Below are 25,140 nucleotides of genomic sequence, written 5' to 3'. Positions count from 1 at the left end.
CAATGACGATTTACATTAGATTTATTTAAGATATTACTACAATGCCTCAAAATTCTTCAAAGTGCAACCCTTGAGAGTCTACACACTTTTCACGCCAGCGGCCTTCCCACAACTCTAAGGCTCCATGGTGGGCTTTGAATTCCGGAAGGTTTTTTAGCGAGCACGTGCAAGCTTCTTTGACGGCACCTGTAGGGTCGCATGGTCGTATCCTTTGAGGGAGGAGTTAACTTTAATAGGGACTAGGAAATAGTCTGCCAGTGCCAAGTTGGGACTGTAAGGGGGTTGGGGAATCGTCGCGAAGTCGTTGCAGAAGGTCTTCTCAAGCAGACACTCTCGACTCTGCTCTTGGTCGTCCGTCCAAAGACCTTCGAGAGGACGAGTTTAGCGCAGATCTTTCGGATCGCCATATTTTCAGTGAAAGTGTAATCGTGTGTGCGCTGTCATCTTATCAATGCCAATAATACGAACTGCGATCATGCGGACCCTTAAACCGACGGTCTGAATCCAGCAATCCACGCACACGCCAGGAAAAAATTGTTATTGATACATTTTATACAAACCTTGTATACATTTACACATCGATGAATGTGAAATTTTAGAGGAGGTATACTCAATTCTTGAAAGTGGTCCAAGGCTATATAAACCAAGAGTGCCCATTGTATAATATCGCTCCTCCAGTGTAGTATCCACCACTCCATCGATAAGAAAAAACCTTCCAAGTGGTGCCACCCCCTCCTCTCCCCCACTTAAGGGATAAGAAATACATTGGACAAGTTGCCTTTGTCATGGAGGCGCAGAATTTCGAGAGTGTTAAAATCATTCGCCTTGACTGGGATTCGAACCCGGATCCCGGTCAAGGCGAATGATTTGTACACTTTGATAATCCTGCATTTTAATGCATATTTAGCGTAATTATTTGATTATTATGCATATGTGAATCCGTTAAAAGTTACCGCCGGGGCATCTCCCGCAGTGCCGAGGAATTTGTCGCGGATGTTATTATAAAAAAATATCAAAATTCTAATAAAATCGCAGTGAAAAAAACACAAACGTTTTCGTTAACCACGCTTAAAATCTCTACGCTAAAAAATTAAAATCCTGAATACTTGAAATCTATCGCCCGAGCGCACCAGAAAATACTATTGTAACCTTGGCAGGTTCTCCTTTAGCTTTTTGACGCTCTTTGCAAATAGCATTTCAAACTAAATATTTACGTGATATTAAGCTTAATTCTTCTCCATTGAAATTCCGAAATTTCCATAGTTGTACTTATAGCGTAGAGCTATAAAATGGAGGGAGAGAGAATAAAATACACTTTTAGTCATGTAATTGACTCGATAATGGAATTTGACGTCCAGATATCGATTTAAACTTGCTTCCACAAAATGAGATCTGACCCCCACCGTGACCTCGCACCTGGTTTTTCTATCTCACGTGGACGAAAAATCACAACATTTCACACTGTGATGTTATTTCTCTCAACTGCTTACTGACGTGTTCTTATGGAGTTGGAGTACTACAGAATCCAAGACCCGGACCATTCGTATTACGAGGGCTGTCCAGAAATTAACCTCAGTTATGCTATTGAAAATACACAGGAATAAATACAAAAAAAATACCATTTTCACCTTAAAACTACATATCTCTACTAAGTCATGCATATTCGCAAAAGATATTTAAACAATTTTCATATCTCTGAACGTGAATGTGAATACCTTGTGATTAAGAGATTACCACAGAAATAATTAGAAAGGAGAACGTTTAGATGACAAAATCTAGAGAGATAGCCGCATAAACGACGAGGGCATATTCTTCGTATCTTATCCCTCTGAGGATGTCCATACGATATGTTGGTCGGTCACAACGGATTTCCCCTAGGACGAATCACCGGGAGAGGACGACACCAAACTGCGGTCAAGGATTTCGTGTTTAATCCTAAAATCTTTGATTGAGCAGGCTCGGTGTTCCTAATCCTCAATGGACTCCTCGGACCAGCACAAATGTGCCCAGAATTATTTCGGCTGGCCTTGGTTAAGTCCTTAAAGGTAAAGGCCATGGCACTTTGGGATTCCATAAAAACATGACGTCGAAAATACGCGGGATTTCGAGAAAGTAACCTCCGTTATGCTGTACAAAATACATTGGAACAGATGGAAAATATTTATTATTTTCGTCTTGAAACCACATATCTCTACTATTTTTATACATATTCGCCAAACCGATATAAACATTGGTCATATCTCTGAACCAGTTTTCAAATGCCTTCAGCATATAACGCTACCACCTAAGATCGTGGCCAACCGATGACGTTGGCATCTTGAAGTTTCTCGTCAAGACGACCACAAAATATGAGGTAGCCCAACGTTATAGTCATATTTCCATGCAAAAGAGTCGTCTTTGGAAAACTTTCTAAAGATTTTGAGATATCTTAAATCGCCGGATTTCATGAAATTTTCCTCAATTTTCAGGTGCAGTTCAATTGTTCCCCACAGCCGGGGGCGGTTACTTCTGCCATCATAATCGACATTTGTCCGCTCATTCTTCAACGAACGACAAAACTGACGCACAACTCTTATTACATTTGGTCCGTACACAACACAAATCTCCCAATGATGAATTTCAGCAGATTTGAAGTTTTTTTTTATTTTCAGTTAAAACCTTATCACAGAACGGACTTCAAATTGGGTGGGAATTTCAATTGCATTGTTCATTTTGACTCGCTATCGCAAACAAACGAAGAGCGGCGCGACCTTCCAACCACCGCTGCAGGTCGAGGCGTAGTGACCTGCTGTGTGAGTCAATACAGCGACCATTCGGCTCCCTCCGATACTTCTCACGCTACAGGAAGACGGAGGTTCTTTTTTGAACAGACCATCTAATAAAGCATAAAACTCATTAACAACCAATCCGATTATCAGCCGATGTAATGAAAGCTGAGATAATCTCTCTGTGCTAACATATACCTTGAAAACTATATATCCTTCGTCTCGGAAAAGACGAGCCTGGTTAAGTTTCGGTTCAAAAGGGACTTTAGCCGCATCTAAAAATTCTAATGCTGTACAGCCCGAGACGGCGATATGAGAAAACGGAACAAATGTTTATTCCAAGCAGGGGAGAAATTTTACGGCGAAGAAAACTGAAGGCAGTTGAAAAATAAATGTCCGGGAGGCACACGCCGCAGCATCCGAAAGCAGCGAATCCCTTTGAAGTCGAGCAGTCTTCTTTCTCAGTTCACTTCCCCCTCTGCCGAGAGGACGACGCTATGCTCTTCGATGCTGTGTGCGCTGGGCGTTTATGGGAAATAAAAGACGAGAGGCTGCGTGCGAGTGGTTTAAGGAGGAGTGGAGGGAGGGATGGGGAGACGCCCACGTTTTATTATCACTCTGGTTACGTACGGTAGCGTAGGCAACCCAGATGGTGGTGCATTACCCTTGGCCATTGACGCTCAGCATTAGTGGCTAATGACGTCCGAAAATGAACGCATCAATACAAAGAACACTTCAATGCACCGGAAACCGAAATTTCGAAAAATGTCCATTTAAAGAAGTGAAATTTTTATCAATGCACTTTGGAATATTACCGTGCATTTCATTTTAAAACCAAAATATTCGTACTGTATCATTTATTAAGAGTTTATTTTGATATTCCGGACATTTTAGCATTTGTAATCTCGATCCCCATATTGAAAACCAATAGTTAATTGAATAATAATTGAAGTCCAATAGACTTCTGTGTGGTTGTCTCAAAGCACAGGGTTTGAATAAAAAGAACCGGTAACAATTTTTTTCCTGGCGTGCAGCGTCACACGCTGGGAAAGCCGCTGGAAGGACGCATCGTACTTTGAAGAATCTGGAGGCATTATAGCAATATCTTAAATAATTCTATTTTTCCGAAAAATTTCCCGATACTTTTTAGACCAACCATTTAATGCACGGTGAACTTGCTTGGGACGAATCAAACATTCATCAAAATTCTTTTGCAAATTCATATATTGTAGTTCATTTCGGATAATACCCCAGGTGTATGGCGAATGAAAAAAATGTTTATTCGCTTCAGTCAATGCTTTTTTGATATCTAAACATCTGGATATCCAAATAATAACTGCATATGCGTGTCGATGGTATTATAATGCAATAAAGCCTTATAGAATTTACTGCCCATTAAGAAGGTGATGGTTGTTGTTGGAGGTCCTTTGCAGTCATCTGCGGAACACCGTATACAGGCTCCACTCTAAAAGTAATGCGGATTCTCTGGGAAAAATAGATTCATTGATTGTGCATGTAAAATTGCTTGAAACTCTTCAAAATACTCTCCCCCCCCCCATCTATAAACTCGCGGAGACATATCTACCACGCCTGGAAGGCACCCTGAAACCCCTAGACGGGAATTTTCCACGGTCTCCCAATGCTTTCCTTACAGCTCTCTCTCCAGTCGGGGAACCAAAATCGTCGCACGGAGCCACGTCGGGACTGAAAGGGGGCTGGGGTACCACCGAGGTGAAGCTCCGAGACGGGAAGATGGTAAAAATGAAGGACGTGTGGCTGGGGGCATTGCCATGGTGGAGTTTGATCGTGTCTTTGCCGTGTTAAAAATTCGAAAAACACACTTCACGCAAATGCATGTCTTTCAGCTCTGACTGCTCGGACCAAACTAGTAACCGGCTGCGTTGGAGGGGCAATTTTTGTCAATCAATGCAATATTTGAAAAGGTGATAACATTGAACAGCAAGCATAACGCACGTTATTACAACTTTTCAACTACCAAAAGGCAAGGAGTTGAGCGCAGGGATCTCATACAAGAGAAAAAAAATATCAGTCATAACTTTTTTATGGAAATCAGAACTCTTTTGCATGATTTCGAAATTCACAGATGAGGAGAGACGGCGAATGTAGATTGGAGGTTTATGGGATTTGGTTTCCGTTAAAATTTGGATACAATTAAATGGAAGGAGCGAAAAAAAAAGAATAGCTAGGGATGGCAAAGGAAGGGTTGATTTAATTACGGTGCCCAAAAAACAACCAAGAACAAAATTCCAGGACTTTTTTTAGTGTTTCCAGACCAAAACTTGTCATTTTTCCAGGTTTTTTTCGCAATTTAAAACAAAAATAAGCTCATCAAAGCGCAATAAAAACATAGCCGTAAAAAAATCAGACAAGTATCAACTGAAAACAAAATTCTTTTCAATGAGAATCATATTCAGAATACACATTTAAATCAACTCGAAAAGGTAAACATGAGTAGAAATACGTTGACATTAAAAATTACTTTGTGACGCCTCTCGGCTTCAGCTCGGGTTCGACTGTGAACAATGCCCGCGGGTCGATGAGGAACGAGAAATTGAGGCAAGCGGGAGAGAAGTCGGCACTAGGCGGCATCACTGAAATCAGAGCCAATTTGCGCGTAAATAGTAACAAAAAAAGATCTCGCCGTAAATTGAACAAAAATTTCGAAATTCTTTTTTTCGAGAGTATTCGAAGTGTTTTACAACAATTTCAAAATCCATGAAATTTCCATGTTTTTCGTGTATTCCAGGTGGGTCGCCACCCTTTTCACGCAGCCCACATAGGTTATTCATGCTAATTAATTAATTCGAGGCCTCTCACGAGACCCGCAGAGCAATCGAATAATTTTCAATTCCCATCTAAAACTTCTCCTCACCCTGAAGGGAAGGACTGACATTAAAACTATTCAATTTGCCAACAAATAATTCAGGAAAACGTGGAGATAGGAATGAAAGTCTGCAGACAATCCATAAAATCCGAAATGCGGATGATGAAACTACAGTTTGTCAGTCGGTAAAGGGGTTACAAACTCTGCTGGGGTAATTGGAAAGTCGGTGCGATACACATGCATATGGAATGAGAATAAATGGAAATTAAACAATGCTTATTCGATTTTAGAGAAAGAGGAAGGAGTTAAATAGAGAGTGTGCTGAACATTAATAAATGATGGCAAAAACTGGAGAAGGTGGAACAGTTAACGAATCTCGGAAGTGTTTTGCACAAAAATTGGGGTATTACAAAAAGTATTAGGGACGTAAGAAGAAGAATCGCACTAGGCAAAGACGCTTTCACACGGAGGAGAGAATTCATGGCAGGGACGGTGAGTAAGGATATTAAGAAAGGGCTCGTAAAAACTTCGGGATGGTGTATTTATGGACGGCGCGGAAACATGGTCACTAAAACAGGAAGTAGGACGAAGACTGGAGGCTCTGGATATGTGTGTGTGCATTAAAATATATAAATTATGTATAACACCTATTCGAAGAACCACTGTGAATGGAGAAGGTGAAATGGACCGAGAAGAAAACAAATGAGGAAGTACTTCGTATGGTGGGCGATGAGAGGGGTTTGTTGGCAGAAATCCTATGGAGGCTGGAAAAGTGGATGAAGGGGGTGTTGACCGGCAGTGGGATGTTGAAGACTGTACCAGAGGGGAGACTGTTAGGCAAACGAGTAAAGGGCAAGAAGAGGATACGGATGTTGGACGGGGTGAAGGGAGAAAGGCACCGTGCCACATTGAAGTACGACCAATTGTAAGGTTGGATTTTAGGTTGTGTTTTGCTAAGAGAGACAAGGGAATTTCCAATGTACAGTTTGGTAGCTTGTGTTCGTCCAAAAGCTACATTAACCGGTAAACTACCGATGATAATAAAAATTCTGGAGATTACGTCAATATTAAAAGCGCCATGGCGCGTGCGACTTGTTCACTCTGATATCTCTCTTCGTTTCCCGTCCATTCGATTGGAGCGCAATCGTTCCGCAGTCAGCTCTCACGCGAGTCAGAAAACAACCTCGCGTTGTGCGTTTTATGTGGCGAGTTAGATTTCCCGACGAATGGGACGTCCATGTATATATATATATATATATATATATATATATATATATATATATATATATATATATATATATATATATATATATATATATATATGTATATGTATATATATCTATATATATATATATATATATATATATATATATATATATATATATATATATAGATAGTGACACACAATATAGAAACACAAAAAAAGAAGAACACACACGTTATTTCTTGATATTTCGACGGAAACAATCCGTCTTCATCTGAAGATATAGAACTATAACATTACATCATCATTATATCATTACTTCTATATCTTCAGATGAAGACGGATTGTTTCCGTCGTAATATCAAGAAATAACGTGTGAGTGTTCTTCTTTTTTTGTGTTTCTATATTGTGTGTTACTGTGTATTGTACTATTCGGCACTTCCGTGTTACGTCTACGAAAGCATATATATATACATATATATATATATATATATATATATATATATATATATATATATATATATATATATATATATAAGGTCGCGGTAGTCCAGTGGGTAGAGCGCTGGACTGCTGACCGAGGGGTTCACGGGCAAGGCTCTCTGGGCACCTGCAGCTCCACCCAAGCTAAAGTGATTTTTCGGGTACCAGGTCGTCGTGGGAAACCATAACCGGCACAGGGAAAGGAACTGGCCCCCCTTCCCTGATGTGTGAATTTTCACACGCCGTATAGGGCTTAGTACTGGGTGATCTCTACCATCACCTACTAAACCGACCTTCGGGTTGATTACCGTGTTTATGGTTTATATATATATATATATATATATATATATATATATATATATAGTGAAAGATGAATTTGAGGCGGATAAGAAATTATTGAGAGACTCAGATCCATGTGTCCAGAGAATAAAAATGACGTCTATGTAGCGGACCCAGAAAATATGTTGGAAGGGTTGCTGTGACAGGAAAGTCTCTTCGAGATGGCCCATGAAGTGATTGGCGTATGATGGTGCCATCCTCGTTCCCATCGCTGTGCCTTTTGTCCGTAGGTAAAAACAATTTTGGAAAGAGAATGCATTTTTAGTCAGGACGAAAGTAGCAACATTGAGGAGAAATTCAGTCGAGGGGCGCTGGGGTAGGGGGCGTAGAGAAAGATAATGCCGGAGGGACGATAAACCTTCTGCATGGGGAATAGGAGTATAAAGCGGGGTAATGTCGATGGTGGCCATAAGTAGGTTGGGTGTAGAGGGAATAGAGACAGAATTTAGACGGTTGAGGAAGTGGCAAGGAGAGTACAAGTGGTTGTAGGTGGTGGTCAAGGAATGCGGAGATTCTTTCGGTGGGAGAATTGTAACTGGAAACTATAGGACGACAGGGGACGTTGGGTTTGTGTATTTTTGGGAAGAGCTAATACTGGGGTGTTCTGGGGTTTGGGGGTGAAAGTAGGGATGTAAGCATGGACTGGGTGTTAGTTAAGAAATAAAAATAAATTTGAAGAAAACATGTCTCGTTAATTAGTTAGCTCGGAAACGTTTCTGACTGCCATCGGATAGGTATCCGCGTAGATTAAAGCCCGACAAAGCATTGTCCGCCACGCAAGTGTGTGAGGTCGTTTGAAAAAAAAATAAACAATATTTTGATCGAATAAAATACCAAAACAAAGTTTTAATTTTTTGTGAAACTGCTCTTTTAATAATTATTGAAATAAGTTCATTGATGCGGAAGTGTCGATACCTTAACTCATTCATTCTTGGTGGGCAGTCGCGGTCAATGCGATGGTGGTGGGTGCTACGGGGCGCATTTGCGTCCCGTTGAACGCGGCTGCCGAGCACGCACTCCCTCCATCGTGAGTGTTTTCCACGCGACCGGAGTATTTTTGTCGAAAGGAGCATTTATTGCAGTCCGAGAATATCCTCGGTTCCGGCTCGGGAGCTCTGCCCTCCCTTTGTGCCCCTGTGACACGCCAATCTGCGGCGCTCCCTGCCGGGTGATTACGCGCTCGCGTGCCGCCAAACGATCGATAAAACACGATGCGGTCATTCACAGTGGCCGTTCGAATAGGTGTTATACATTATTTATATATTTATAAATACACACACATATATATGTAGAAATATATACATATATATATATATATATATATACATACATATATATATATATATATATGTATATATATATGTATGTATATATATATATATGTATATATTTCTACATATATATGTGTGTGTATTTATAAATATATAAATAATGTATAACACCTATTCGAACGGCCACTGTGTATATATATATATATATATATATATATATATATATATATATATACACACCCTCAAACAGATTTTTAAAACACAGAAACACAAAGAGAGGACACCGTCGAAACGTCAAAATGTGAGTGTCATTTCCATATTTTAAAAATCTATATCAGTGTTTTTATATATTTGTGCTTCGCCGGGGAGCGTTCTATTTTGAAGATATACATATATAACATTATGACGGCACAATAGAAGACTAATAAAATAGATATGACTTGAAAAACTCACATTGTAGATTTTATTAGTGTTCTATAGTGCCGTCCAAATGTTATATTGCTCTTGTGAGTGCTTCAACATCATCGATATATATATATATATATATATATATATATATATATATATATATATATATATATATATAAATAAACCTCAAATGTATACGAGAGGGTTAAAAACTTACATAAACAAAGAAACACTGATCTGATGATAACATTCAACGTCGAAACCTGGGTCGTGTTTTTAAATAAAGTGGGTAGATTTACAAAGTAAATTATTTCTTTTCATTTCAATATTTGTGTATAGCCGCTGAAGAGAGTTCGTTTTCGTAGATATGAATATATAAATAAATGTCAACATACACGTATGCTAACGAAAATTTCAATGCAGTTACTCATCCCTACGTCCATCCTTATGCTCATCCCCATTTTTAATCGTAAATATCTGCTATTTATTCCAAAATATTACAAAAATATATATTTTGCCATTACACTGTTTCCGGCTGTTGTTACTTGAGCAGGTGACCCAGAACCTCCTTTGAGGGTCGCCGCCCGCATATTAGACGAGTTTACTATTATTATAACTCATTACCAATTTACTTGGCGTAATAAACAAAAAAACTGATTAAAATTTACCTGTCAAATTCGATTTTTTCAGGCTCAGTGCTATGAAATCGAAGACACGATGAGGATTTGTGAAAAGCTTTGTAAACTCCAGAGGAAACTTCTTTACGAGAGAGCCATTTTCTTTACATATGGTGGATCTCTAGATTAAGTTTCCCCTGGGATGAATTCACCCATAATGATGAAACCTGTGGTATTGCAATAAGTTTTCGAAATCCACACAAATATTTGCCAGACGACTAACTAAAGAAGCCAGCTAATCTATTTCACAAAATGACTCAGGCTTTTTCCACGCCAAACTTTTATGATTTATTTATAAGTGGAAATCGTTCTAAATAGGGCTGTCGAAAGATCTGTGAGCGGAAGAAGTGAAGAAGAAGCGATGGCAGGTCGGAGAAGGAGTTTGGGATGAAATGCGAACAAAGTTCATACAGTGGACGGAACTCATATAAAGCGACATTGGGATGCTGAAGGCTGTGCGATAGGAAGGAGAATACATGATTGGTGAACGGTAGGAAACATAATACTACACTATACATGCAACAGGAAAAGAATCACAGCACATGCTATAGACGAAAATAGCCCTAAAAAGTCCTTTTTAAATTAAAACTCATCTAATGATTTCGAACAACGATAAAATGTTTCCTTAAGAATCCTCAAAAACTAACTCTGACCGCCAGAATACCGACGAATAGTTGATAAAAAATTCTTCTGAGATATGGTAGTGGCCGATACTTAGTGGAAATCCATTTGTGAAGCACGAAGAGTTTTGATTCTTTCTTCATTGTTTTTGATTAAAAAATACCTCACACTCTGCTGCACTCCCACTGCATCAGGTTGCACCGGTTAAGTTCTTTGAGACATTTCCGAACTCGACTTGTTAAAATTGTGTGTAAAAAGACCCCGAAGGATTTAATTAAGATCCAACATCACTTGGGCTCCCCAGGCAAGGTGGGAAAACGGTGGAATAGACGGCGGTGTTGATTCCCACGCCATCTAGTGCGCTGGCGGCGACTCCCCTGCCGGGACCAGGGGGAAAGCGGTCATGCTCCCCTTGGGGGTCAGGCCGGGCCGTAAAATTAATGGTCCACGTAATATCACGAGAGGAGGGGGGATCAAAAAGGAAGCGGGGAATTGAGAGGCCTGAATTCCATCCAAGTGCGTGGCCACGAAATACAACTGTCACTGATGCGATAACATTTTTTTTTAAATCTGCCCATGCAACGGAAAGAAATAAACGTGAGAGGTCTGTCCAATAAATACCCGAACGGAGACCATAAAACTTTGTTATTCAAAATTTAGTCTACATCGATGTTATTCCCTTCAAAGCACTCTCCATTCTTTGCTATGCACTTATTCCATTTTCTCCATTCCACTGTTTGAAGCACCCTTGGAAGGCCTCCTCGGCAGTTAGGCTTTGTAGTTTTCTCGTCGTTTCTTGCTTCATTGTGTCCACATCTTCCCAGTGATGTCCCCTCGTCACATTTTATACATTTTGGGAATAGGAAAAAGTCGCAAGGGGCGAGATATGGCGAATAAGGAGGATGATCAACGAAGGTGATTGCATTTTTTGCCATTAACTGGCGAACAATCAATGCTGAATGTGCAGGTGCATTGTCATGGTCAAGGATCCATCCATCGTCTTCAGTCAAATTTGGAAGCACGCGAGCTCTCAAATGCTTGAGAACTGTGGTGTAGAACTCGGCTTCTACGGCAAGGACAAGGGATCGCACACGATCAATGTTGTCGTCAACGCAGGTGGTTGAAGGTCGTCCCGGCCTTGCATCATCAGTCACGTCTTGTCGGCCATCTTTAAGACGCTTAATCCACTTGAAAACGGACGTTTTCTTCAGAGACTTATCACCGTATACAGCTGTCAAAATTTCAGTAATTTCATGGTAACTTTTACCGCACTTCACTAAAAAACTTGATGTTGATTCGTTGCTCCGTGATTTTGTCAATTTCCATTTACGGCATGCAGCAAAACATGGACAACGGAAACTAACATAACTGGCACCATACGCACAGCTCGACTATCCGCCATAACATAGACGACTCATTGGATCTCATGCATCTAGCGCCACCAGTGGGCGAAGCTATAGTCCGCGTCATGGCCGCCAGATTGCACCAATTCGCGCATTTATTGCCCAGACGTATAGAGCAGCAGTAACAAGTCAGTACGGAAGAATGTCTTTTTAGCCAAATAAGGGAAGCAAACTCTATCGCCACCGACAAGAGGTAAAAGCTTAAGAGGAGAGAAGGGAACTGCGATCCACATTCTGTTCGCTGTAATTCAAGGGTAAAGGTCCCAGCGGATACGTTTTTCCGTCGGATGAAATTTTCCGCGGCATCTCCCTTCCATTCCCTCTCTCCCACACGCACGGCGACGCTCCGGGCGGGCGGAACCGCACGAAAGTTTGGCATCAGGTCACCACTCTCTCATCGGGTGCCCCCCCCCTCCCCCTGCTTTCTCTAATTGGGGGAAAGCCATGTCGCCGCCGCGAGATCCCAAGGCATTTCCCACCGTTTCGGGAGCGCCGCAGTCCATACAAGGCTTGTACAAAAAGTATTGGTAAAAACATTTTCGTGACGTTTGCGTGAAGTGTTGAATTCAGACCGTCGGTTAAGAGTGCGCATGATCGCAGATCAAGCAATGGAATTACATAAAAAGACAGTGCACACACCATTATATCACTGAAAATTTGGTAATGCGAAAAACATGCGGTAAACTGGTCCCGAAGGTCTTTGGACAGGCAGCAAAGAGCAGAGTCGAGTATCTATTTGCGAAGACCTTCTGCAATGGTATCTCGACGATTCCCCAAACCCTCTTACTGTCCCTGCTTGGCACCAGCAGACTTATTTCCTTTTCCCAAAATTGAAATCTTCCCTCCCTCAAAGGACACCACCATGGGATCTTAAGTGCCGTCAAAGAATCTTGCACGCGTACCCTTAAGGACCTTCCGGCATCCGCTTGACGGGGATCCGTGGGAAAGGCGCTGGCACAAGTGTCTCGACCCCCAAAGGATATAGTTTGAAGAAGTTTGTGGCATTGGATCTAATTCTGAAATAAATCTATGTTACTATAGAAACTTTTCCTGATACTTTTTATACAAACCATGTGTATTAATCCATTGAGAAATGTTAAACCCGGTAATCCCCAAAAGTGCAATGGCTCACAGGAAGTATGTGCGCCGTAAATATGGGGAACAATTTATATGCAACTTCATGTTATCAATTGAAAAACTTCTGGTATCGACCGAATCGATATCAGAATTTTTGTAGTTTGAAAGTTTGAAAGTAACTGAGGGGCATTTGGGAAAAAACGCCCCGCCAACCTATCCGATCTCCTCAAATCAACAAATCCACTCCTTAAATCCCCAACCCGTCCTAAAACCACTCCAACGCCATGCAATGAACCCAGATGCAAAACATGCCCTATTTTCAAAACCAAAATCCCATCCCCCTCCCACCCGCTTTTTAACTCTCTCCCACCAATTCCCTCCTCTACTTGCACATCTAGCAATGTAGTTTACCTGCTGAAGTGCCAACTTTGCCCTGCCTATTATATTGGGCAGACCACCACACCCCTCAATATCAGAATCAACAACCACCGAGCCTCATGCAAAAACTCTTCCTTAATTGATATGCTCCCTATCCCCAAACACGCCTCCGAAAACAACACTCCCTTTGATAAATGCTATAGTGTATCCATCATAGCATCCCTCCCACCCTCTGATCCTCCACTGAAACTCAAGACATTAGAGCAATCCTTCATCTGGCTCTTGGAGTCCTGGAACTGGCCAGGAATCAATATTAGGCACTAATTACCCTGCTCTAATTATATTTTCATCCCCCTTCCACCCCCATCACCTTCTACATTTTCCCCACCCTTCTAACGCTGCCACTCCAAACCCGTCCCTTCGGAATTCTCTCCCCACCTTCCCCTTCCATCCATCGCTCCAGCCCCCGTATTCCCTTCAGTTCTGTCCCTCTCTTCCTTGATAAAGGTGGCAACGACCACCGAAAATTCGAAAAATAGTGAGTCTCTTTTTTGTGTTTCTGTGTTTTTGTCTGTGTCCACTAGTGCTAAGTGTTATACATTATATATATACATACATACATATATATATATATATATATATACTACCTTGATCAAAAAGTTCCCGGAATAACCACCGTGTGGCGCTCCCATCGTTCCGATTTGAGTTCTGTTTTTTTTGTTAAATTGGTACATCTGTTGTTGATATTCCCTTTAAATCTTAGTGTCATAACTTGACATTTGCAAAAGTTACGTAGCCAAGAGTACATCTATCTCTGTGTGTGTTGGCGATTTTTCACAATTGCAGAAATGGATTTAAATTTGCAACAACGAACTTGTATTAAATTTTGCGTAAAAAACGGATTTAGTGGCGCACGGACGTTGGAAATGTTGGAAAAGTGTTTCGGCAACGATTCTCTAAAAAAAACGGTCGTTTACCAGTGGCACGAGCGGTTCGGAAGTGGTCGTGAGTCAATCGAAGATGATGAACGCAGTGGCAGACCATCGACATCGAAAGTCGGTGAAAAAATTGATAAAGTAAAAGAAATGTTGGTCAATAACCGCAAATTAACCATCAGAGAAATAGCGGAGGACTTGAACATTGCCTATGGATCCGCCCAAGACATTGTGGTTAATGATTTGGGTTTCCGTCGTGTAGCAGCAAAGTTGGTGCCAAAAGACCTCAATTTCATGCAAAAAAGAGACCGTGTTGACGTCGCAAAAGACATGATTTGCGAGGCTGAATCCGATCCCACATTCATCAAAAGGATCATTACTGGAGACGAGACGTGGGTTTATGAGTACGACACGCAATCCAGACATCAGGCAAGTGAATGGCGTTCACCAAATGAGCCGAGACCAAAAAAACCACGTCGTTTTCAGTCAAAAAAGAAGGCAATGCTGACGGTTTTCATGGATTACAACGGTGTAGTGCATCATGAATTTTTGCCAGAAGGCCAGACAGTAAACAAAGAGTATTATTTGGGCGTTATGAGACGTTTGCGTGAAGCAATTCGCCGAAAGAGACCAGAAATGTGGGCAGAAAACTCGTGGATTTTGCACCATGATAACGCACCGTCGCACAGTGCTATCATTATTCGTAATTTTTTGACGAAAAATGCAACAAATACCATCCAACAGCCACCGAATTCACCTGATTTGGCTCCCTGTGACTTCTTTCTGTTCAATCGAGTTAAAAAACCATTACGGGGAACGCGTTTTAGCAGCCGAGAGGAAGTAATGGAAAAATCGCAGGAAGCACTGATGGACATACCGAAAACCGAATATAAAAAATGTTTCGAGGATTGGATCAAGCGCTGGCATAAGTGTGTTGCAGTCGATGGGGATTACTTTGAAGGGGACAATATAGATTTAGATGAATAAACTTGTATTTTTAATTTTCTGAATAAATTCCGGGAAATTTTTGATCAAGGTAGTATATATATATATATATATAAAGAAACTATTTTTATATGTGTGGGTCGCGGTAGTCCAGTGGGTGGAGCGTTGGGCTGCTGACCAGAGGGTCCCGGGTTCGATTCCCGGGCAAGGCACTCTGGGCACCTTCAGCTCCACCCAAGCTTAAGTGATTTTTCGGGTACCAGGTCTTCCTGGGAAACCATAACCAAAGCCTTTTCGGAGGCATGGCGTGACTACGAGATCTTTCAATGAGGGGAGGGGGAAGGCCTCATTAACCCTAAGGGTTAATGAGATACTTTTCCCCATTAACTCCCCTCAGTCAACCTACCGCACCTTCAGTTATCGGGACCTCTCAGCCGTGGAGACCCGCACAGCATGGCTGCCGTCGGGAACCTTTTCCCCTATGCTGTTGCCATTTTGCGGCACAATCCAATGCCAGGTAATGACCGGAAACTTCTGCCGAGGCATGTACTAGCCGTGTACGCACAACTCTAGTAAATACTTTCACCTACGATTTCCATAGCCCGGCTAGCTCAGTCGGAAGAGCACGAGACTCTTAATCTCGGGGTCGTGGGTTCGAGCCCCACGTTGGGCGATTCTTTTTATCGGTCTCGGTGGCGGCGGGTTACCGTCCTCCCTTACCAATTCGCGTCTGGATGGGTTTTTCTTTGCCTAGGAGATGGGTGTTCTTAATCTTGTGTATTTTTATACTGTTGAAAGTCCGATGTAAAAGTCCAGAATGTGCTCTTATTGTACAAAGCCTAAATAAATTAGGACTCATGTAGAGAAACCCTAATCGGAGGTATTAAACCCTTCAGTCCGTGATTCCCAGGTCGATATTTATTTATTCGTTTTCTTCAATCGGGCTCTGATAAGTACACCCTATCGACCTCGCTGTCGTAAAAGAAAAGACATGCCTAAACATATTCAGGAGCACAAGAGGATGACTTAATCTTATAGGTTCCAAGCGAAATTTTTTCACTGTGCAAAATTTTTCCTCTTACAGGACGTCGATGTTGTCCCTAATTAACGTTCACCTGATGAATCAAGGTCTGAAACTAAAACTAAGGATGAAATCACGAACTCTAGGTGACAATGGGTTTTGATCATTTCTCTCAAGTTAGGCCACATTTGGAATAAGCCGCGAGTATTTGTGATCCTTGGGAGACATTTTGTCAAAACGAATTAAATAAAGTCCAAAGAAAATACTCCAGATTCGTCAAACATTTTCACGATAAGAAGACGACGAGTGTTACAGGTCTTTCAGAGGAATTATAGTTTTGGAGTCACTTGAGATCCGAAGAGAACAAGCGAGAATGAGACTTTAAGAAAGGTTCAGAACAAACGAGTTTAATGGCTAAAGGAATTATTATGGCCCCACACTATTTGGATAGGTCAGACCACAAAGATAAGATGAGGGAGATTTATTGTTTTGGATAGATACACACACTCGTTATTTCCCCGGACAATCAGGAAATCAGTGGCCAAAATCAAGATAGAAATAGTAAATGCGTTCGATTTACAAGTCAGGGCAACATTAAACGCTGCGTAGACACACTAAGGTATATTCGCTGGAGCATTTGAATGTAAGTTGATAGTTTATGTATATATTTGAATGCGTGTAAGTTAAAAGGTTTTTCGCATGAATATCACATTCGCTTCTGAATGCGTGAATTGGCATGAATGTGTCGGCTTTGCATGTGGTAATAATCTCTTTTATGGGTGGTGACCTAACAACACCCGCCACACGCCCTTGCAGCGGCTTGCGGGGTGTTCTGCAGATGTAGATGGCTTCATAATCAGGGTCATTAGCGGCATCCAGCCGTTTTCGACCTGGACAGTCAGCTGCACGAGAATTCGACAGCCCGACATTCGACATCTTTAAGGCCACGTTGTGAACAATTGTCAACTCAATGCTATTGATATGTCCATGAACATGAAAAATATCAAACAAAACTTTTGGTTGAAACAGAAAATTGGATGAAAGACTCTCCATTCTCGGGATGTCACCGCGTAGATTGTTTTTCTGACAACAGTTTCGCCCGTGTTTCAACGAGCGTCTTCAGGTCGAAGTGAAGTCACTTCACTTCACTTCGACATGAAGACGCTCGTTGAAACACGGGCGAAACTGTTGCCAGAAAAACAACCTACGCGGTGACATCCTGAGAATGGAGAGTCTTTCATCTGAACGCCTCGAAAATCTGCGATCTCAGAAAATTGGATGACAGGAACTAGGGCATGGTCAAATGATGTAGAAGTTTATTGAGAGCATCGACTATGAGTAACAATGAAACTCATTCCTGAGTTACATAACTCCTGAAAATTGAGAAAAAAAATAGAAAAAAACAGTACAGAAAATTGAGGAATCAAAAATTTTAAGAAACGGCATGGTAAAATAATCGGACACTGCAATACGTGAAGGAAAAAAAGTTGGCCCATGGGGGGATCGAACCCGCGACCTTCGCGTTATTAGCACGACGCTCTAACCAACTGAGCTAATGGGCCAGGCGAACTTTCGTGCGAATTTTTCGCTACAAGTTCCGTATCTACCAAGTCCATACTAACGGGATAGTTGAGGGTAGTCGAGGAAAACGTATCAGTAGTTTTTCATTAGTCAACATCAGTTGGTGCTGCCTTTTCACGAATAAAACTTTTTCTCATGCCCCGAAGAATTTCAGAAATCAATACCAAGGTGCTTTTTACGAAAATCCGGAACTCATTTTTGTGCTTGAAGGAGACTAAATTTGCACCATTGATCTTAATTAACGAGGGAGGTTTGGGACTTTACTGTTTTCAACTACTATATGCAACGTATAATATACCCTTAAATATAAAAGGTATGGATTTTCACTGAGGACAAACCTGTGTTCTGACAACCGTCTTTATAAAAAAGGAATTGTAAAATCAATAATCTTTGAATCATTACATACAACACAGAGTGTCCCACCATAAATCTCGAAGGATTTAGCATTCATTGAATTGGCATATTTTCACACAAATAACTTTACAATACATCTCGAAGGATTTAGCATTATTTTAACAGATAATTGTTATTGTTTGAAAGACGACAGTTGGGCGAGTGAGACACTATTTTAATGGTTATGATATGCCGGATTTATGTATATTAATTTACTGGCCACTTGAGAGTCAAGAAGAGTAGGAATTTGATTTTTTGTGAGAGAGCAACCAGAACGTGTTTTAAATGTCAATTAGTCTAGAAAATATGAGTTTGGCGCCTCCCATAACAGCCCTACAAACATCGCATGGCCTCTGCTTGCGTATCCTGATGGTGTGAGCTTGCCGCTTCCCGCGTGAGGATAGCCCACAATTTGAATACATCTCCACTCATACATTTACCCTGTATATGGAGATAATTTCTTCGTAAAATTCAGTTGCTCGTAAGTCCAATCTCACGTCTAACCATTTCTGGGGATGTGAATGCTCAGAATAAGGCAATCAGCATCACCGATAAAAGGAAAAGGCGCTTCAAGGAGACCACTGCATCTTTCAGCTCAGTTTCAGATTCATGCAAGGCCACCACCGCTATCCTTGAAACGTCCCAAAATCACCAACTCCAACGCTAAATGACCCAGGCAGCACACTCGTGATGATCGAGGCCGTGTTCTCGCCGGGCACAACGTCACTCGGATGCTCCGTGAATTGGCAAACATCGGGTTATAATGCCCTAGAGTTGATATCTTCACAATATCGGAAGAAAATGTTTTCCATATGTTTGACAGGAATTGCTCAACCAATATTTGTCCTCAATCGCACACTTAAAACTTGATGGATATGGTAGTGTTAAAATACAAAATTTTAAATTCAAAAACTACGTTAGGGTGGCGGTATGATCACGAGAATCATTAACACTGGAGTAAAAAACTTCACTCCCACTTCGCACAAAATTCGGAGGAATTTCCCATCATGTTGGATCATTGGACTGGATTGCATTAATGTACCTGGCGATAAAACCCATTTCAAAATATGTTTCCTAATCACGTATGGTGAAGCCCTGACCATTGCGCTGCCCTGAACATTGGCACATTATTGAACCAATCCTGATGATGTCATTTGCAGTTATCTGCCGTAACTAGCCCAATATCATATGCCTGTAAAGGGAATATACTGACAAAAGTTTTTTGGACAATGATCGGTTAACTTTCGCCTTTTACAATGGGTCAGCGTTCAAACAATATTTTTGGGAATTATAACAAGGTTGGACCAATTTCTCCATGTACTTCCTTCCTCCCTTAATCCCATCCAGCATCCCTATCCTATTCCTCCCCCTTCCTTGTTTTCCTGACAATCTCCCTCTATCACAGTCCTCGACATTCCACTGCCAATCAATATGCTCTTCATCCATTTTTCCTGCCTCCTTATAATTTCTCCCAACAAACCCGTCTCTTCGCCCACCTTACCCAGCAATTCCTCATTTGTTTTCTTCTCTATCCACTTCACCTCCTCCATTCTTCTCCACACCCATATTTCAAAATCCTCCAAACGACGCCTATCCTACTGTTTTAACGACCATTTTTACCGCGCCGTACATAGGCTACGCTCCAAATCAAAGTTTTGACGAGCCTTTTCTTAACATCCTTACTCAAGGTCCCTGTCATCAATTCCCTCCGCCTAGTGAAAGCGTCTGTGCCGAGCGAAATTCTTCTCCTTACGTCCCATTTTCCATATTGGTCCGAAACCATTCCCAGATACGTAACCTGTTCCACCTGCTATAGTTTTTGCCATCTTATTTCATGTTAACCTTAGTCTTTTTCTTTATGGAAATCAGAAATACCATTGTTTTATTTACATAGATTTTCATCCCATATCTATCGCACCGAATTTCCAATTCACTCAGAAATGCTTGCAACCCCTTGGCTGACTGACAATATAGAGCTTGGTCATCAGCGAACCTAACTGATTTTACGGATTCCCCGTTGAATATCATTCCTATAGGTAAACATATATATACTTATTCATTAATGCTGTGAAAGTGGATCCCGGTAACATATTGGGACAAATTTAATGTATTTAGGAAACCTATTCCCATTGTAAGGGCGAAATATGTTCCACAAATTTTATTATTAATCCAAAGGTTGGATTTGTTAGGTGAGGGTATACTTCGACCATAATTAATTAGCCATGTGGTAATAATCCGATAAAAATTCAATACAGTCCAGGTAACCAGAGTTTAAGGGAACCACACTACGTAATATCAAATCCTAACACAAAATCTGCCACATATACTTTACAGGGAACAACATTTTAAAAACATGCGAATTATATAGTTCCACTGAAGTTTCGTAAATATTTGAATTAAATAATGAAATTAAATGCACACACTGGTGTATGCTTGCTTCAAACAAATCACACGAGGTGCACTTAGACCGATAACCTGGATATCTCCTCGGGTTCCGTATTTTTTTCGCGGATCTGCGCACCGTCGCACTCTCCTGCGGTATTTTAGAGCAACCGGTGATTAACCGTCATGAAAAAAAATTGACACTTCAGGAAGGAAAGCCGAAAGGAGCAGCTTTTTGAGTGGTATGGAGGAAAGCGGAAGACACGAAGCATAGAAAAAGGAAATGATTGGAGGAAACCAAAGGAAGCTTTCGCTATGCGAGAGACAATAGTTTTTATGGAGCGTTTAAATACCTACAAGTACGTATCTATATAAGAGTAATGCCCAGAATGAACATAAAGGACTCTTCAAGTAGAATCCCTTTAGAAAAAGGGCAAATTTCGAGGGTACTCCAGATACGATCTTTCATTTCAGGGTCAATACTGGGAGTGGGCAAGGCTGAAAGCTTCTTCGTGGGCGGAATGGGGGTTTACGAATTGGGGAGGTCTCCCAGAAAAGCTATTTTAAATTTGGATCCGAAATCTAATTCGGGTGAACGGAAGATAGGGAGAGATTAGTTCGGCGGAGAAACTAATCGCATGTAAAAGGATGAAAACGAGAAAAATTGCCTACCCCCTTCCCCCAAGAGCGAGTGGAATTACTTAGAACCCAGCTTCCATCGGCCATCAGCTCAAAAAACTCTCCGCAGCGAATCGAAATGGGCTGAGACAGACGCCTCCGGCATCTTTCACGAAGGCTTAAAAAAAATACTAGTTAATCAAAATTTGGATGCTTTTCTTGCATTCAGGGAGTTGAGCCATACCAATCTACAGAATTAGCCCACTGATTAATTCCAGCAGATATAACTCAATGCAAACACGTAATCCATTCATTTTCAAAAAAGGAAAAAAAAGAAAGCTTGGGATTTCCGAGGAACATCCAGAATTGACTTCATCGCTATCTTCCAATTCTACGTTTCATTTGCCATGGACGCTGATATTACAAGATTGAAAATGTCGACAGTTACCTGACAAACTGTAGGCCGGCGTATCAAACTTAGTCTGCTAATTCTCCAGGTAATAGTTTGAATAATTTCCCCAAATTAGTTAAAACAATAATTTATTGGCATATACCTTTTTATATAGTTCATAGCTTTTATACATATATATACAATAGTTCATTACCAATACAAGTGCGTGTGTATTCAAACACTAATGTACAACAAATGTTGAAAAAAATATTCTTAAATAAAAGGGACACAAACACATAAAGAATCAATATCAGTTAAGTGGGGAAGGTCGCATTTTCCCAGTAGAAAATAATTTCCTTCTCTCCAAATTGAAACGCGGACCTTCAATTTAATGGGTTCATTCTCCCACCATTAACCTTTCAAATCTGATGTTTTTAACGGAACCAACTGCCCCGATTTTTTGGGAGAGGATATGGTCGCACATATATGGTAAACATATATTATGTCCAGTACGAGTTATGTCCTCGTATATACTCACCCTCTTGAAGGAAATATCGAGCAGCGGCAACACATCTTACGCTTTGAAAACCCAATTAAAACATAAATACAAAGAATTGTGCTCAAGAGAACAGTATTCTTCTTGTTGGACGAAGATGGCATGACCGTTGAAAACGTGTGTACATACATAAATACATACGTATACCGACCGTCATCATCAGAATCGGAATCTGAACGAGTGTTATGAACATGCAGTCTTTAGTACGAGAAAGAATGAAGAAATGACGATGAAAATAATGTAGGGTAGACAAGGGTTTACCTTTGAGATGTAGCACAAAGACACCCAAGAGGGTTTTTTTTCTTTTAATTTAATCAAGTCGCTCAAACCTAACCCTAATGGAAATAACCAATGGCGATGACCTGGAATCATTATCATCTGATATGCTAAGCGGATGAGAGTGGAAAAAGGCAAGAGAGACGGAGCGACGCCTTTCGTGGAAGGCCCTACCCGCCCCTCGAAGAAATGCTTTTTTGTGTGTGCGCTTGGAGTGAAACTCGGGGCAGGTGCGCGCGTCTGGAGGGAAGAGAGAGAGAGAGCGAGAGAAAAGGACACACAGCATCCCTCTCGCGAAAATACCGCGCCGGATCGTGGGATGGAGGGAGGGGCGAGGGATGCGGGCTTCGAGGATTCAGAGCGCCCGGGGGGGGGGGGGGGGACACCCGTTCGGGGAAAAGGAACGGGACGGGCCGGCGTGTCCGGAGAACACTTAAAAAGAGGAAGCATCGGGAGAGGGAAGAGAAGAAGGCAGCATTCGAAAATTTGAGAAGGCGTGAAGATGCTTCCCCACGCGACCTGCACTCAAGATGCTCGCTTGTTCCCTGGTTGCCCTCGAGCAGACGACATCTTCATTCCCATGTACCCCCCTCCCCCATGTGACACACGTATAAACCACAACACACACAGCCACACTCAAATCGCTTCATAAGCTACAACGTGCGCACCACTCAATAATATTTGATGGAACCATTCCTGCCTTGGTCTTCCCCCCATCCATGCCTAAACTGTCCAATAAATAGAAAAGAGTGAAAGTAGGAGGGGAACTCAACTGAAAACCAGTAAGATATGTAGATGATGGAGCTTTAATTAGCCAGTCAGCAAGAGGATTACTACTCAGTGCTTAAGCACATCACAAAATGAAGGTGATGGGTATGGGATGAGTATCCACGCAAATGAACAGGGGCAATGAGTTTCTCGATGAGGAGGAAATGGAGAAACATATGATTGGAGGGCATTAACTAGTTCAGGCGCAAACGAGGTGCTTTGAACGAAGATGGTGAAAGCAGTCGGGAAACAAGAAGTAGAATTTCAATAGGATAAAGCCTTTTTCCCCGAAAGAGGAGGTAGGGGGTCAAGAAGGCTTTGAGGACGGATGTGATGGAGAGGTGAATACGATACCGCCAGGGAGTTGAGATTTCCTTAAAGAAACTTGGTCACTGAAGCAAGAGGACTGGAGTACAATCAGAGGCTTTTGAATCGTTATTGGATAGAAGAATGAAAAAAAAAGAAAAATGTGTGTAAGATAAAAAAGGCGAAGTTCTGGGCATGGCAGGTGAATTGAGAAGGTAGTTGGGATAAATCCAAACGAGGCAGGACAAGTGAATGCAAGGAACAATGAGAGGCAATGCCAGGGATGTCAATAAAGGCGAGAATGCTGGGAAGGCGAAGGGGGAAGGGGTCACATTGGATCAAAACGAGGGAGGCAGAATAAGAACACATGTAGAGATAAAGTGTAGGTTATTGTAATATGTAGTATGGGGTTAAAGCATAATTTGCATCGTGTTAGTTTGGCCATTGGAGCAGAGTAGGGTACAGTGCCATGGTTATTTCAAAACCTACCATAACCTGGTCGACTAACGCTAATATTAATACCAGAGAAGGCGGCTAGGAGCAGGGGGAAGGGTCATCTCAGACTCCCACTGGGTCCGCCAGCTATCCTTAAACAACAGTTTTCCCGATCACAAATATTTTCTTTATTTTCTTTGAATTTGATTCTTTCTTCCTTTTGATTCCTTGAACCTGCCGAATCTAAACACGCAGTTGTTTAAACATTGACTTCAGCCTCGCGATTCTTCCGTGGCACAACGTGCAGTGCTATGATTATGTCGTGACCGTATTTTGTGCATGACGCATTTCGTCAGAACATCCTTTCAACACTTCGTCAGAAATTCTAAGTGACGCCTTCGCTGGCTATAGAGTACTCGGCCATGATTCGAGGGTTCCAGGATCGAATCTCAGTATCGGAGAATGAATATTGCACGGTGATAATTATTCTCGCTGGAGTGCTATTGTTTCACTCTTCGCCAGTCTAGACAGAGGCTTCCAGAATGAAGAGGGGTGGATCGAACGGAGCCATTCTCGAGAGCCAGCATCCTCCTCCCGGGCAGGAATAAACAGTCCTTTGGAAAGGCGGCCGGCCCTTGCTCCGTGACTCCTGCCACCCCTGGGACCGAATGCACGCTCCATACGTGCACGCCCCAGGGGAAGTTTGCCTCGCGAGGGAAAAGGGGGCGCCCCCCTCATTGTACATGTACATCAAATGTATGGAAAGGAAAATAACGAAGAAGTACTAGGCAAGGGGGTTTTGTGTGTACAGATAGGGTTGTTATTGGGAGTAAACCAAAGTGGCAGGAAAAATGCAGGCAGAGCACATTGAGTGAAAAAGGAACTTTTGAACACCTACATTAGATAGAGAGAGGACGAATTTTGGGTACGCAACGTATAAGGGTGGGAAAGAATAAGTATATTGTATTCTAAATTGAATAATGGTTAATTGTAACATAAATTGGTACGTTGTGTCCTCTTTGCATAGGCTTGAAAGTTTTTGAATGTGCCAATCCAACAACA

General features: G+C 41.6%; 1 long non-coding RNA gene and 2 other non-coding genes across 3 annotated transcripts in view; 1 reads left to right on the top strand and 2 right to left on the bottom strand.

Annotated features, from left to right (window-relative positions):
• LOC139692252 (uncharacterized) overlaps positions 1-25,140 on the bottom strand; it is a 515,972-nt gene that overhangs the window by 67,967 nt on the left and 422,865 nt on the right. The window lies entirely within an intron of this gene.
• On the top strand, positions 15,952-16,024 carry TRNAK-CUU (transfer RNA lysine (anticodon CUU)). Its single transcript has one exon. It is a non-coding gene; the product is annotated as a tRNA-Lys (tRNA).
• Positions 17,861-17,934, bottom strand: TRNAI-AAU (transfer RNA isoleucine (anticodon AAU)). Its single transcript has one exon. It is a non-coding gene; the product is annotated as a tRNA-Ile (tRNA).

This window comes from Hetaerina americana, unplaced genomic scaffold, assembly GCF_022747635.1.
Source record: "Hetaerina americana unplaced genomic scaffold, ioHetAmer1.1.p SCAF_4, whole genome shotgun sequence".
Taxonomy (NCBI): Eukaryota; Metazoa; Arthropoda; class Insecta; order Odonata; family Calopterygidae; genus Hetaerina; species Hetaerina americana.
The sequence above is the reverse complement of the archived record's forward strand: the minus strand, read 5'-3'. Positions and strand labels throughout refer to the sequence as shown.